Genomic DNA, 16,612 nt, shown 5'->3' on the forward strand with positions numbered 1-16,612 from the left:
TGAAATTGTATCAAGTATCTTTTCTGACCACAATGCTATGAGACTAGATATCAATTACAGGAAAAGATCTGTAAAAAATACAAACACATGGAGGCTAAACAATACACTACTTAATAACGAAGTGATCACTGAAGAAATCAAAGAGAAAATTAAAAAATACCTAGAAACTAATGACAATGGAGACACGACGACCCAAAACCTATGGGATGCAGCAAAAGCAGTTCTAAGAGGGAAGTTTATAGCAATACAATCCCACCTTAAGAAACAGGAAACATCTCGAATAAACAACCTAACCTTGCACCTAAAGCAATTAGAGAAAGAGGAACAAAAACATCCCAAAGTTAGCAGAAGGAAAGAAATCATAAAAATCAGATCAGAAATAAATGAAAAAGAAATGAAGGAAATGATAGCAAAGATCAATAAAACTAAAAGCTGGTTCTTTGAGAAGATAAACAAAATTGATAAACCATTAGCTAGACTCATCAAAAAAAAAAGGGAGAAGATTCAAATCAATAGAATTAGAAATGAAAAAGGAGAAGTAACAACTGACACTGCAGAAATACAAAAGACCATGAGAGATTACTATAAGCAACTCTATGCCAATAAAATGGAAACCTGGTAGAAATTGACAAATTCTTAGAAATGCATAACCTGCCAAGACTGAATCAGGAAGAAATAGAAAACATGAACAGACCAATCACAAGCACTGAAATTGAAACTGTGATAAAAAATCTTATAACAAACAAAAGCCCAGGACCAGATGGCTTCACAGGCGAATTCTATCAAGCATTTAGAGAAGAGATAACACCTATCCTTCTGAAACTCTTCCAAAATATAGCAGAGGGAGGAACACTCCCAAACTCACTCTACAAGGCCACCATCACCTTGATACCAAAACCAGACAAGGATGTCACAAAGAAAGAAAACTACAGGCCAATATCACTGATGAACATAGATGCAAAAATCCTCAACAAAATACTAGCAAACAGAATCCAACAGCACATTAAAAGGATCATACACCATGATCAAGTGGGGTTTATTCCAGGAATGCAAGGATTCTTCAATATACGCAAATCAATCAACGTGATACACCATATTAACAAATTGAAGGAGAAAAACCATATGATCATCTCAATAGATGCAGAGAAAGCTTTCGACAAAATTCAACACCCATTTATGATAAAAACCCTGCAGAAAGTAGGCATAGAGGGAACTTTCCTCAACATAATAAAGGCCATATATGACAAACCCACAGCCAGCATCGTCCTCAATGGTGAAAAACTGAAACCATTTCCACTAAGATCAGGAACAAGACAAGGTTGCCCACTCTCACCACTCTTATTCAACCTAGTTTTGGAAGTTTTAGCCACAGCAATCAGAGAAGAAAAGGAAATAAAAGTAATCCAAATCGGAAAAGATGAAGTAAAGCTGTCACTGTTTGCAGATGACATGATACTATACATAGAGAATCCTAAAGATGCTACCAGAAAACTCCTAGAGCTAATCAATGAATCTGGTAAAGTAGCAGGATACAAAATTAATGCACAGAAATCTCTGGCATTCCTATATACTAATGATGAAAAATCTGAAAGTGAAATCAAGGAAACAATCCCATTTACCATTGCAACAAAAAGAATAAAATATCTAGGAATAAACCTACCTAAGGAGACAAAAGACCTGTATGCAGAAAATTATAAGACACTGATGAAAGAAATTAAAGATGATACAAATAGATGGAGAGATGTACCATGTTCTTGGATTGGAAGAATCAACATTGTGAAAATGACTCTACTACCCAAAGCAATCTACAGATTCAATGCAATCCCTATCAAACTACCAATGGCATTTTTCACAGAACTAGAACAAAAAGTTTCACAATTTGTATGGAAACACAAAAGACCCCGAATAGCCAAAGCAATCTTGAGAACGAAAAATGGAGCTGGAGGAATCAGGCTCCCTGACTTCAGACTATACTACAAAGCTACAGTAATCAAGACAGTATGGTACTGGCACAAAAACAAAAAGATAGATCAATGGAACAGGATAGAAAGCCCAGAGTTACACCCACGGACATATGGTCACCTTATCTTTGATAAAGGAGGCAGGAATGTACAGTGGAGAAAGGACAGTCTCTTCAATAAGTGGTGCTGGGAAAACTGGACAGGGACATGTAAAAGTATGAGATTAGATCACTCCCTAACACCATACACAAAAATAAACTCAAAATGGATTAAAGACCTAAATGTAAGGCCAGACACTATCAAACTCTTAGAGGAAAACATAGGCAGAACATTCTATGACATAAATCACAGCAAGATCCTTTTTGACCCACCTCCTAGCGAAATGGAAATAAAGACAAAAATAAACACATGGGACCTAATGAAACTTCAAAGCTTTTGCACAGCAAAGGAAACCATAAACAAGACCAAAAGACAACCCTCAGAATGGGAGAAAATATTTGCAAATGAAACAACTGACAAAGGATTAATCTCCAAAATTTATAAGCACCTCATGCAGCTCAATAACAAAAAAAAACAAACAACCCAATCCAAAAATGGGCAGAAGACCTAAATAGACATTTCTCCACAGAAGATATACAGACTGCCAACAAACACATGAAAGGATGCTCAACATCTTTACTCATTAGAGAAATGCAAATCAAAACTACAATGAGATATCATCTCACACCAGTCAGAATGGCCATCATCAAAAAATCTAGAAACAATAAATGCTGGAGAGGGTGTGGAAAAAAGGGAACACTCTTGCACTGCTGGTGGGAATGTGAATTGGTACAGCCGCTATGGAGAACGGTATGGAGGTTCCTTAAAAAACTACAAATAGAACTACCATATGACCCAGCAATCCCACTACTGGGCATATACCCTGAGAAAACCATAATTCAAAAAGAGTCATGTACCAAAATGTTCATAGCATCCCTATTTACAATAGCCCAGAGATGGAAACAACCTAAGTGTCCATCATCGGATGAATGGATAAAGAAGATATGGCATATATATACAATGGAATATTACTCAGCCATAAAAAGAAATGAAATTGAGCTATTTTTAATGAGGTGGATGGACCTAGAGTCTGTCATACAGAGTGAAGTAAGTCAGAAAGAGAAAGACAAATACTGTATGCTGACACATATATATGGAATTTAAGAAAAAAAAATGTCATCAAGAACATAGGGGTAAGACAGGAATAAAGACACAGACCTACTAAAGCATGGACTTGAGGATATGGGGATGGGAAAGGGTAAGCTGTGACAAAGTGAAAGAGTGGCATGGACATATATACACTACCAAACGTAAGGTAGATAGCTAGTGGGAAGCAGCCGCATAGCACAGCGAGATCAGCTCCGTTCTTTGTGACCGCCTGGAGGGGTGGGATAGGGAGGGTGGGAGGGAGACTCAAAAGGGAGGGGATATAGCAACATATGTATATGTATAACTGATTAAATTTGTAAAAGAAAAAAAAAAGAAATTGAGCTATTTGTAATGAGGTGGATAGACCTAGAGTGTGTCATACAGAGTGAAGTAAGTCAGAAAGAGAAAAACAAATACTGTATGCTAACACATATATATGGAATTTAAGGAAAAAAAAATGTCCTGAAGAACATAGGGGTGAGACAGGAATAAAGACACAGACCTTCTAGAGAATGGACTTGAGGATATGGGGAGGGGGCAGGGTAAGCTTTGACAAAGTGAAAGAGTGGCATGGACATATATACACTACCAAACGTAAGGTAGATAGCTAGTGGGAAGCAGCCGCATGGCACAGGGAGATCAGCTCGGTGCTTTGTGACCGCCTGGAGGGGTGGGATAGGGAGGGCGGGAGGGAGACGCAAAAGGGAGGGGATATGGAAACATATGTATATGTATAACTGATTAAATTTGTTATAAGGCAAAAAAAAATTTAAAAAAATAAAGCCATCTTTGTCCCATTTTGGAAAAAAAAATGTATCTGTGCTTTTATAGTGTTTTAAGGAAAAAGATTAGCTTCATCTGAGTGTTTTCTATGTGTATACAGTTTCACTTTTGAAAAAGATTTATCATTCATTATGCTTATTCTTAAGCCAGTCAATAGCTTGCCTGAAATTAACAGATGAATTTTCAGATACTGAAATAGATTAGTTTTGCACCAGACGCACAGTACAAAAAATACCGTAACCATTGATGTTTTTTAAAGTTGTTTGAGGTTTTGAAGTATTTTTTAAATATCATAATACATTCAATATATAATACATTTTTAACTTTAAATTTATTGCATAATAAATTTTTATATCTGATTTGTGTCATTGTGCTATGTTTATGAAGATTAGAATTCTTAGTTTATTTTTTATATATGAAGTTTTAAATTATATATTTTCACATTTAACAATTTAGTATTAATGTTTCTAATTGGATTTATTTTTTTCCAACATGTGACACATTTAATATCCTTAATATGTAAATTACTCATACAAATTGAAAAGAAAAGCATTACAATCCAATTAGGCAAAAGCACAGAGAGTTCATGGAAATAGTATAATTAACCAATGAATTTAAGATACAATAGTTTTAACAATAATCATCTTCAGGACATTTAGTCATAAATATAAATATAATACATATAAAAATGCTATGTTGTGAAAATATGCTCTAAAATGAACTAATAGTCTTGATTACCTAATTTTAAGGTTGCCATACATCCGTGGATATGAACTATGTTCTTTTACCAACTGAACCATTTGAAACCACTGCTTGCTCCTGCCAGATAGCTCTTTAGTATATATCCCTAAGTGGGGGGCCTCTTTCCTTCATTCTAGAAATTAAAATTTTAAAAAGTTTGCTGTCCTTAAGTATGGCTGCCTCTAAAACTATAGTGATATCTGTATGTGCACCCTTAACAGAATTCCTGAAAAGTCTAATTAACTGAAAATACACTAGTTATCAAAATGGGTAAATAATACAATATTATAGTTTTTAACAAGCTATATATAATGCTGCATATATAAAGACATATGTAGTAGATGTATAGTGACAAAAGCATAGAAATTGTGTTGATAAAGGATGTTGTTTTTTTCCCTTGAGCAAAAATTAAAGTGCTGGGTTTCAAGTTCTTATGATAAAACAATCTAGTGACTTAATATTTATCATTTAAAAAGAATTTAACTAGGTTCATCTTCTAGTTTTTCAAATCCAGAATAAGGAACTCAGGTTACCAAATAATCAGTGATGATGAGCATTATATCAATTAAAAGTAGGTATGTGTTGAGACTTCCCTGGCAGTCCAGTGGTTGGGACTTCACCAAGTGCAGGGGGTGAGGGTTCAATCCCTGGTCAGGGAGCTAAGATCCCACATGCCTTGGGGCCAAAAAACCAAAGCATAAAACAGAAGCAATATTGTAACAAATTCAATAAAGACTTTAAGAATGGTCCACATCAAAAAATCTTATAAAAAACAGAAAGAAAGAAAGTAGGTATATGTTAAAAATTATAGAAAATCTGGGAAAATTGTTTAACACAAACTTGAAAACATTCTTGAACTAGATGTAATGGCACTAAAGTCATGTGACTTAAATTCAAAACTATCTGGTTAAAAAGAAAAATAAAATTCAACTAAATAAAAGCCACAGGGCTCTTACCATTACCCCCGAAAAGATGGGTGAGAACATTTTGTGTAAAAATGAGCATTCTTAAAGCTGTACAGCTAGGAAGACCACTCTGTATGGATGCTGGAGAGCTGAAAGGGCCAGGCAGTAGTGCACGCTGAGACAGCTCCCTCTATATCTATTCTGTAAGCCACCCACTGAGCAGCTGATGTGGAGTTTAAAGAATTAATATCAGCTTAGGGGATAAACTTGATTGATCTAAGGATAAATGTATACCTCAACACACCTGTCATTGGTTCATTTAGGTATGAACATGTGTCCTAATCCTGACCAAAGAGATATGAGAAAACCTCAGCCAGTTCCATGATATTAAATCCAGGTCTGCGTTGGCCCAGGGCAGGAGTGTAACATCCTCTGTGTTCCTGCGTCTTGTGTGTTTGTACACTTACTTTCTTAACCAGTGTGCTAGAGGCCACCCTGTCGTCTTCTGGTAGGTGTGTGTGGGGTCCTCTGTCCATACCTCCTGGGAGGGGCCCCTGCCATCTTGTCCCATTACTTTCATCAGTAATGTATTCATCAGGGTCCACACCAGGCATGGATGGGGGCTTGGAATGTTTTGTCGTGTTTCTTCAGTACCATGGACTTGAAATGAACTCATCCTTGCTGTGAGCATCCGAATCCCTGAAGAGTTTGTTCATAATTGGGAAACATTTGCAACGTCACCCCAGAATTAGTCAGCCTTATTCCCCTTCACTTCCAAGTAGAAGTTAAGAAGTTTCAAAACAAGCAAAGAGCTATTTTTAGAAGAAATATGTTACACTCAGAAATGGTGAGATTTCTGGAAACTTTTTTCTCAAAGATAACAATGGGAAGCCATGCACTTTTTCCCACTGTACACAAAGAAGAATGAAGCTCAGACCCTAATGCCAGTGGCAACAATAACCATAAAGTCATTCAGCCTTAGGAAAAAACCAACTTTTATATTTGAACTGAAGAATCAACTAATCCTGAAACAAGGCCTACTTCTGGAGTACTAGTCATATGAGTTAAGACGTGTCAATTTGATTTGTGTATTACTTGCAGCTTCAGGCATTGTAACTGATATAGAACTTGGTAGATATTTGGCTTAAGATGAGAACTAAGTGTGAGTTTGCAAAAGCTATGACCCATAAAAGAAAAAGTCAGAGTAACAATTTAAAAACACCTAGAATCTGTAAAATAAAGCATGAAGTGAAAGCACATGTTCATTCTTCTCTGTAGAGAGTCCTGGAAAGCTACTTAAAGCAACAGCTGCCATTTGATCTTAAGTGATCACCAACTCTGTGATTACCTCCTACCTGGGATTTAGTGTGCAGATTCAACCTCTAATCTGGATTGTAGTTAGAATTTCATGGTTTACATTTTGAACTCTGCTTGGAAACCTCTTTGAAGATCAGCCAGAAGATTATGGTAGTGCAGAGAACCTGCAGAAGCTTACAGCTGTCCGCCTGTAGTTCATGCTGAGCAAGTAGTCATTTTCCCAATGTGATAAAAATCGGATTACATTGAACATCACCTTCTACAGGTTATTATGTTCTCATCACCAAAATACACTAATCTCCTCTCTAATTTTTCTGATTTTCACAGCAGAGGAGTGCTAAAAGTGTTTTCCTCTTAAAATGTGTATGTGCTTCTTACTAAGAATGAAGTGTTCTTTTTTATTTGGGGTAGCAACTGACATACATGGTTCTACAACACTCAACACTTGCTATTTTGTTTTGCCTTATGTATAGATGGTTGGCTATAATATATTATAATTTTTATTAAATTGAGCTATATAATGTAATCTTTATAATGGTTTTCGTTAAGAAAGTATTATAATTTTTTTTCTTGGCCCAATATTTTTTTTTATTTTTATTTTTGGTACGTGGGTCTCTCACTGTTGTGGCCTCTCCCATTGCAGAGCACAGGCTCTGGATGCGCAGGCTCAGCGGCCATGGCTCACGGGCCCAGCCGCTCTGCGGCATGTGGGATCTTCCCAGACTGGGGCACGAACCCATGTCCCCTGCATCAGCAGGCAGACTCCCAACCACTGCGCCACTAGGGAAGCCCTACTTGGCCCAATTTTGAAAACCTGTTGCTTTCAGATTGAATAAAAATGTATTTTTATTAATGCATATTTGAGTATTTTTATGAATACTATTTTCTTCAAAAATTGCTTCATTTTTAAAGCCAAGATTGTGTGAGCACAGAAGACTGTGAGTAGTCACAGTGGAACATGTTTAGCAAGTGTAAATGTATAGTAATTTAAGTCTAATTAAATTAAAACAAATCATAATTAAAGGCAATAAGTCAAATTAAACTTCCAAGTAATTTCAATTACCAAGAGGAATGCCCCTTTATCACATATCAAAAACCAAATTACTCCCTTTTATTTATGTCATAAAGCAAAAGTGACAATATAAAAGCTAGTGATTTCTGCTCTTAACAACACAAACATCAGGATAACAAATAATCCTCTTAAAAAACAAAAATGAAAAAATAAACTATTTTTGTAAATAAAAATACTGATTTTGCACACACATTCAGATTTCAGTGACAGAAAAATGAACATACCTCTATTTGTATTTTATCTAAAAAATAGATTATTAAAGACCAAATTTACAAAAATTACTGTGCATAGGAAAAGTTAACCAAAGTATATAATTACATTTGTCCCTATTATATACCTCTTATTTTTGTAATTTTTTCCTCACAGCACTAAATATGGAACTTCATTAAATCTCAGCATTTATATATTAATCATGTAAATAACTTTTTCATTATGAGTTACCAGTTCATACTAGAATCTTTTTTGGGAGGGAGGGAATGAGAATGTTAACATTTTGTAAAATACCTGGGCATTGTCTCTCTTCCATTAAAATAAATTTTAAAATTTTAAAATCTATATAATCAGTATTATTATCTACTGTTCCCTTAAACACTGGGGAAAAAAATACCTGAAAAGTTATTTTGCATTGTAATATTTACCTCTAGTGTGTAGAAACACAGAATCTATAAATATGAAAAATAAATATTAACAGTGAATAATTTTATGTTGGTTCTTTTACTGTCAATTAAAAGTAGTATTTTTCATATATCAAAATTTATATTAGGAAAACAGATATATAGGTAAAAATATAATGAAACAATACAAATTTTATAGGGCATTATTCATCATATTGCTAAAACTTATAAAAATAAAAATAGTGATTTGCTTGTCATATGTGAGGCTGATGTTACTTACTCAACCTCATGTGCTGTGTCTTGTTCTGCCAATATTGGTTAGGGGTTTCATCCATCATCTCCCATAGGGATACCTATACGCATCTGCGTCAGAATGGCTGGAAATAGTTGTATATTCTCTAGCTAGTTTCTCCAGGTGAAACTAACGACCTCATACTGTTATCAAATCTATATTTGATAATATAGATTATTAAATAATACCACACATTAACCAAATGACTGTTGCAGTTTAGCATCACACACACACACATTTCCAAATACATCAACAAATAAAGTGCACTGCTTAATTCACTAGATATATGTTAAAGTCAAAAGCATATGCATTCTAAGGAGAAAATATACATAATTGAAAACATATGAAAAGAGCAGTCAGTTGTGGGACATTAAAGAGATATAAAGAGACATTTTGGAAAAACAAAAAAAAACAAATTGGGTGCCTAATAAACATATAAAAAGATGCACAATCTCATTCTGTTAAAAAATAAAATAACCTTCCATATTAGCAAAAATTTTAAAACTTTATAATATCCAGTATTGGTCAGGATATAGGGCAACAGTCATTAATATACACTGCTGGTGAAATTTAAAATGGGTGCTATATTTGGGAGCAGACTTTTGACTATATAGGCCAACTTCCAGTAGTAGAGATTCCTTTACCATGTATCTTGCAAAGATATCATGTATCTTTGCAAATAAATCTTTGCAAAATTATGCCTAAATGCATATAATAAATATACTCATTCAAGATTGTTTAAAATAGTGAAAAATGGAAAAGCAACTAGTTAGATTTTTTCCCTCTCTTTCATTTCCTTCTTTCTTCCTTCCTTGAGTGTAAAGCTCTTTGAGGATTTCATTCATCAGATATTCAGCAGAAAGTTTGCTCTGTCAGGTATAATAAAAACTCATAAGGAGTCATTGCTGGATTTTACATAGTACCCTATTTTTTTAATTTTTATTTATTTTTTTAATTTCTAGAATATATCTCCAGCTGCAGTGTATGTGAGAAAGCTGGTAATAGCAAGGAGATGGAAATAATGCACATGAGCAGAGCAGTTATACAAAATCAAACCTTAGGATAGTGTGCCAATAATAAAAAATAAAGTAGATCTGTATATGTTGATTTGGACAAAGGGCCACATTATATTAAGGTTATGAAAGCAAAGAGTACACATAAATGCATGTGGAAATACATAAGCATTTCTTTTCAGAATGGTAACAAAATTTAATATTAATTACCCTTCATGAATGGAAATAAAAAGAAACTGAAGTAAGGCAGACATTTTATTTCTTTTAATTGCAAAAATTTCTGTATTGCTCACATTCTTACAATGCTTTTGTATAACTTTTATGATTTTGTAACAGAATTAACTAGCTTAGGATTATAGACCATTTTTTTCTTTATATATTATAAATTAAAAGTAATTATAATTACCATTTAAATTTTTTCTCCAATTTATATTGTTCTAACAATTTGTCTCAAAATATTTTATAAGTTTTAAAATATTGTGACAATATTTTATTAAGCTCCTTTTTTTCCTTAATTTTTCCTAATAAATAAGTAATTGACAACAGCTAAGAAAATACAACTTAAACTTTAAAAAATTAATTAAAAAGAAATTTTTATTTCAGCTTGTTTAAAGTTTATTGAGTTATCAAAGTCTATGATGACATATATACCCTCAAAATTGGGCATAACTTTTTGCAAGAATTAGATTTTATGTAGCCCCTATAGTCCTACATTTCAGATACACATCTGGAGTTATTTTTGTAAGACAACATAATGAATAACTTTAGTATCTTCTCTTACACTAGAATACAGGGGCTTGAAACAAGATAGATTGGCTGAGAAGAAGTTTCATGTTTAGAAAAAGATAAAATCCTAAGAAAAAAAGAATGAAGCCAACTGTAAGAATCAGTTATGTATCATTTTGACTATTTTAATATTAATTTCATACAATATTTGTCTTTTTGTGATTCACTTATTTAACTTGGTATAATGTCTTCAAGTTTGTTTCATCCATGTTGTAGCACTTGTCAAAATTTCCTTCCTTCTTAAGGATAATATTCCATTGTAGTATATACCACATTTTGTGTATCCATTCATCCATCGACAGACACTTAGGTTGCTTCCACCTTTTGGCCATTGTGAATAATGCTGGTATGAACATAGGTGTACAAATACCTGTCTGAGTCTCTGCCTTCACTTCTTGGGGATATATATCCAGCAGTAGAATTGCTAGATCATATGAAAAGTGTTTAATTTTTTGAGGAAACAATTAAAAAGGTAACTTTGGGGTTATGTGTATTTTAGCACAAAAAACAATTAATTTCTGCTTGATATAAAGATTCTTAACTCACTAAAAGGCGCCAAACTCTGATTGTGCATCAGAGAATCTCTGACAACTAAACCAGCTTAACTGCGCTTCACACAGTCTTGACTCTTCTCTGTCCTGACTTGTACTTTCAGGTCCATAATCTTTACACTGTCCCAGTCTTCCCCATCCCCACAGGATGTGTCCTAACGCACATACAGCCCCTTGTTAACATAGAGAGGGGTCTACCTCCTCAGTTCCAGGAAGTTTGCTACTGTTTATTGTGTTTTCTCAGATTCAAAATAGTTTAGAAGTCAGAAAGCCTGGGTCCAATTTCTATCCCTGCCTTTTACTAAAACTATGAATTTTCAAAAATCGTTTATTTTTCTTGATTTGCTATTTGCTCACCCATTCTTTTTTTTTTTTTTTTTTTTTTGCGGTACGCGGGCCTCTCACTGTTGTGGCCTCTCCCGTTGCGGAGCACAGGCTCCAGACACGCAGGCTCAGCGGCCATGGCTCACGGGCCCAGCCTCTCCACGGCATGTGAGATCTTCCCGGACCGGGGCACGAACCCGTGTCCCCTGCATCGGCAGGCGGACTCTCAACCACTGCGCCACCAGGGAAGCCCTACCCATTCATTTTTTTAAAAAATCAGTTGAGCACCAACAATTTTCCAGGAAATATGCCAGGTGCTAAAAATGCCAAGAGATCATGACATACCTCTTCTGTCAAGCAGTTTACAGTTACTGGGGCAAAAATAGCTCTCTAATACCCTTCAGAGGGATAAAGTAGGGAACTTCTAAAAGTAATCCATGAGAAATGGCTTTGTATATTTTAAACATTGAATGCATGCGGTGTGATTATTATTCACACTGGTTCCTGTCACACTTTGGGTACTCTCAAATCCACATAAGAAATTGGAGAAGGAGGTTATAATGGTAAAGTAGAAAAACAGCACTCCTTATTTGTACAGCAGAAACACCACCACCAACACGAAAGAGCTCTGACTAGTAATTTATATTTTTAATATTAAAAAAAATTCACCCAATTTAAAATATTTGACCTCTCCAAATTCTTGTTTCCTTCCCATAAACCACAAACTTATGTCTACTGATGGCTCTCACGGTGTGTGGACATAAAGGGAAGGGCTGCATAGCTTTCTCTCTCTTTAATTAAAAATGGAAACAGGGCTTCCCTGGTGGCGCAGTGGTTGAGAGTCCGCCTGCCGATGCAGGGGACACGGGTTCGTGCCCCGGTCCGGGAGGATCCCACATGCTGTGGAGCAGCTGGGCCCGTGAGCCATGGCCGCTGAGCCTGCGCGTCCGGAGCATGTGCTCCACAACGGGAGAGACCACAACAGTGAGAGGCCCGCGTACCGCAAAAAAAAAAAAAAAAAAAAAAGGAAACAGGAATTAGAAAAAATAATAGAGGAAATAATCCCTGCCTTAGGAGGACATTCAACATGTCAGAAGAGGTCCTATAGGCCACTGTCTATAGGTATTACCTTAACTGATCTCATACATAAAGAGTTGAATAAAAAAAGTGGCAATCAGCCAACATTTTCCATTCTTTATTAATTTTCTTGTCTGTTTTTTTCTATGCAGTCAAATGGAAATATCAGTTGCATGGTTAATATCCATCATCAAAGAGCAATTAGATGTCCCCATTATCTTAGTCTTGGGTATTCTATTAAACAATGCCAAAATAATGTGGCACTGGTCTTTATTAAAATGCAGTAAAACAATTAAAATGTTTTATCCTCGTGACTACTTTGCTAACATATAAAGATGCCTTGCCACTGAGAAGCCAGCATAAAACAATGTAACTTGAACCAGTCAAATAGTGAATCAACTTGCACAAGAAGGGGGAAGCAGTTGGGGAAAACAAAATGTTTTAGTTGTATTATTCTAGAGAAATGTAGAGACAAATTTGCTACTTGGTTTCAGTTTCAGGAATTAGATTATTTGGACTGATCATTAGTATGTCTGTATTAAAACAATAAAATATGCCTTAGTTATGATCAATGTTAAAATTTATCCTCGTTCCTTGAAAGAATGTTTCCTGAACACCCCCTCTACACCAGAATAAGTGTCACATCAGCTGCCACAGAAGCACAAGACTAGGCATATAGTCCAATCTTGGAAATTCAAGGAAGGCTTCATGGAGGAAGGAACACACATACTGAGACAAAAAGAGAGGTTATACCAGCAAATTCAGAAGAGTGCGAAAGTGCTTCCAGCATATACATAACAGCAGGTACAATGGACAAGAGGTAAGCAAGAAGGGACACATCTTTGAGTTGGGAATAACTCAGTATTTGAACATTGAAGGCAAAGGAGGAGTATTTGATAGATAAAACTGGGGAGTTATCAGAGAGCAGATCAAAAAGGAACCTGTAGTCCACTAAGGAGTTTTGACTTCTTTCTCAAGCAATAAAAATGTCCAAAACCTATAGCCAAGAGTGACTTTTGACCTTGTGTGACCAAAAAAGTAGGATGATGATTGTGGGTTTTTTTCAACCATCTTTGAAATGCACCCACTAACCTGAAACCAAGAGACCTAAATTGTGATAATATTATCACAATTTCACTGTTGTAATCATGGAGGAGCAGAGGCAAGGTTGGTGGGGAGCTATAGATGGATTTATTAAGCATCAACTTTGCAGCAGACATCACCTGGATGCTTTCCCACTATATATCTCACTTTCTGTCAACAACAATCCAAATAAATTTTTGAAACCTGCTACATTGCACAAATAAGGAAACCAATTTTATGAGTCTGTCACCTGCTTAAAATGCATCAGTTACTAACAATTGGAAGGAATATTTTACCTTAAATCCCATTGGTAGAACTATTGGTTTATGTATTTCCTCCCAAATTAGTCTTATCACACACATTTTTCTAGAGCATTACAATAAAATTGCACTTCTTAATATCCCAACTCCATATCCACTGATTGGATTTGTCTCTTTTGAATATTTTTCTTTATCAACATTAGTAGATTTCATCCACACTCTGAGGCCATCTCATTCTCCATAGTGACCAGAAGTATTTCACATCCCATTTTGTTTCATAAAAAGTGACCAGAGCAAGAAGTTTCTATATCTTTTAAACAAAGAAACAATAAATTTATGAAGAACGTGCAAGACAAAGGGGTTTAGGCTAGAGGTAGTAAAGGATGAGGTAATAACTAGGAAGATAAGGATTAGGTTGACATGTTTGTTTGTACTGATTTCTGGGCCCTACAGTCTGCATCTCTGGTGAATGTCTTCCATCCTCCTGATACAGGGAGGGTACCTTTCACATGACCTGTTTTGGGAAGAAAAGCAAGTGTCTGTGTGTTTGGGGGCGGGGTGGGCGGGATGTCACAGTGACCTTCCTGCTTCTACCATTTTCTCAAACTCCTTCAGAGTAAGCTATTTACTATGCCAAGGTGTCACATTTTGGGGTGGTATGTCCTGAACCCCATCACCACCCTACCCTGCTTTACCTCTCCCAGAAACCACAGAAAAGGCACCTGCATACAGTTCTGCTTCCCCCTCAGCCTCATAACTGCACCCGGGCTTACCCCTCAGCGGCCCTGTGTGAACTGTGGGTGTCACGAAGAACTGCAAACTCTTTCTGTTTTCTCTCTCTTGATCTGCATCCATCCTCACCAAACCTCAGCCAAGAGAATATGGTCATATGGTTAGAATACCTGGCCTCTACTCACTAAGGCAGGAAAATCTTCCCCACCCCAGTCATGACAATTAAAAAAATCTCAAGACTGGGGCAGAAAATCACCCTCAGGGGAGAACCACTGCTCAAATATTCCCTGTCGACCTCTGACAATCCGTAGTGCTTTCCTGACATCCGTTATCCCAGCTCCTCTAACAATAGAATAAGCACTTAATTCTCAATTAAACTCTTTATTTCTGGCTTCCATGAGCTTCTGTATTCTAACCAAAGCTGACTGAGAGGGAGGACATAACAGATCAATTCTTTTCTGCACGGGAGTAATCCAAAATAGATTAAATTTAGCCACATAAAATATTTAAGTAGAAGTTAAAAATTCACATGGTTTATGTTTCTTCCTCACAGATAATTTTTCAGTGTAATAGAATCCTTATTTTTTAAAAGAATGCTCTTTTAAATTTTGGGAAAATACCCATCTTCTACAATCAATTGGTTTTTTAAAGAAAATGTGACCTATTTGGCAAGGTTATTTCTTGGGAGATAGATGCTGGCTTATATTTTTAGGATGTGTTTATGCAAGAGTTAGATTATAATTTACCAAAATGTTACATACAAAAAGGCCAACCAAAAGTAAGAGTAGGGGATGTGGTTGGGGTAGAGGTTATTTTGTACTATGGATGCATAGGTAAGACACACGAGACAGAAAGTAGTATTTTCCCTTAATTGTCAATGGTCTAACTGGACTAGAGCCAAGAAGAAGTAAACAGAAAAAGTGAAGGCTTTGATGCTTCCTAAACAGGGTTAGGTTTAGTTGACATTAGATTGTATTGACAAAACAAACAAATGATCAAAAAAGGGCCCCTTCTTTTTGTTTGTTTATTACAATTTCACCTTCAGTGCAGTTTGATTAATTTTCTCACAGATAATAGTTTTAAAAATTTATGTATTATGAAATTGTGAGGCTGCACAGGCTTTGAAATTCTCCAATGAAGGGTATTATAGAGGCGCCAGGTAACTAGAGATACAATATAAATCTTGACTGAATGTTTCAAAGTATAGAATTTCATGCCTTTCTTCTCCCATCTGTGCCCTAATCCTGCCTCTGAGAAACAAAGCATCAGGGGCACTTCACAGTGTGGTGCAAAAAATATAAATAAAATTAAAAAAAAAAATCTCTTTAGTAAGTCAGCATCCACTGAAGTCATGCCAGCCTGTGAATTATAGTTTGCAGAAGCTTTAGAAATGAGGATAAAATTGCAGCATATCATATCCCATGTGAAATGAAGAAATGTTTTTTCTTGTATATGCCATATAACAAAACAATACTCTGACCTAAACTGATTCACTTTCTAAAACACTATGTTTCTCAGCTTCCGAAATCTTTCATCCATATTCTTCAGTCTGCTGTGCACATTTTATAACACTCAAGCCATGGACCAAACATGGTGCCGCAGTTCTGGCTGTGGCTCCAGCCTGACCCAAGAGCATATGCATTTTAAGCTTAAGAAGGAGAAGTAATTGCAGCATGTTGAAATTTACATATTTGTTTTGTTCTTGGAATCTGTTAATGTACTAGTTGCTAAATGCATGTTGTAGGTCTTGGAGAAGCAATTGCAGCATGTTGAAATTTACATATTTGTTTTGTTCTTGGAATCTGTTAATGTACTAGTTGCTAAATGCATGTTGTAGGTCTTGGAGAAGCAATTGCAGCATGTTGAAATTTACATATTTGTTTTGTTCTTGGAATCTGTTAATGTACTAGTTG

This window comes from Mesoplodon densirostris, chromosome 1 (genome assembly GCF_025265405.1).
Source record: "Mesoplodon densirostris isolate mMesDen1 chromosome 1, mMesDen1 primary haplotype, whole genome shotgun sequence".
Lineage (NCBI taxonomy): Eukaryota > Metazoa > Chordata > Mammalia > Artiodactyla > Ziphiidae > Mesoplodon > Mesoplodon densirostris.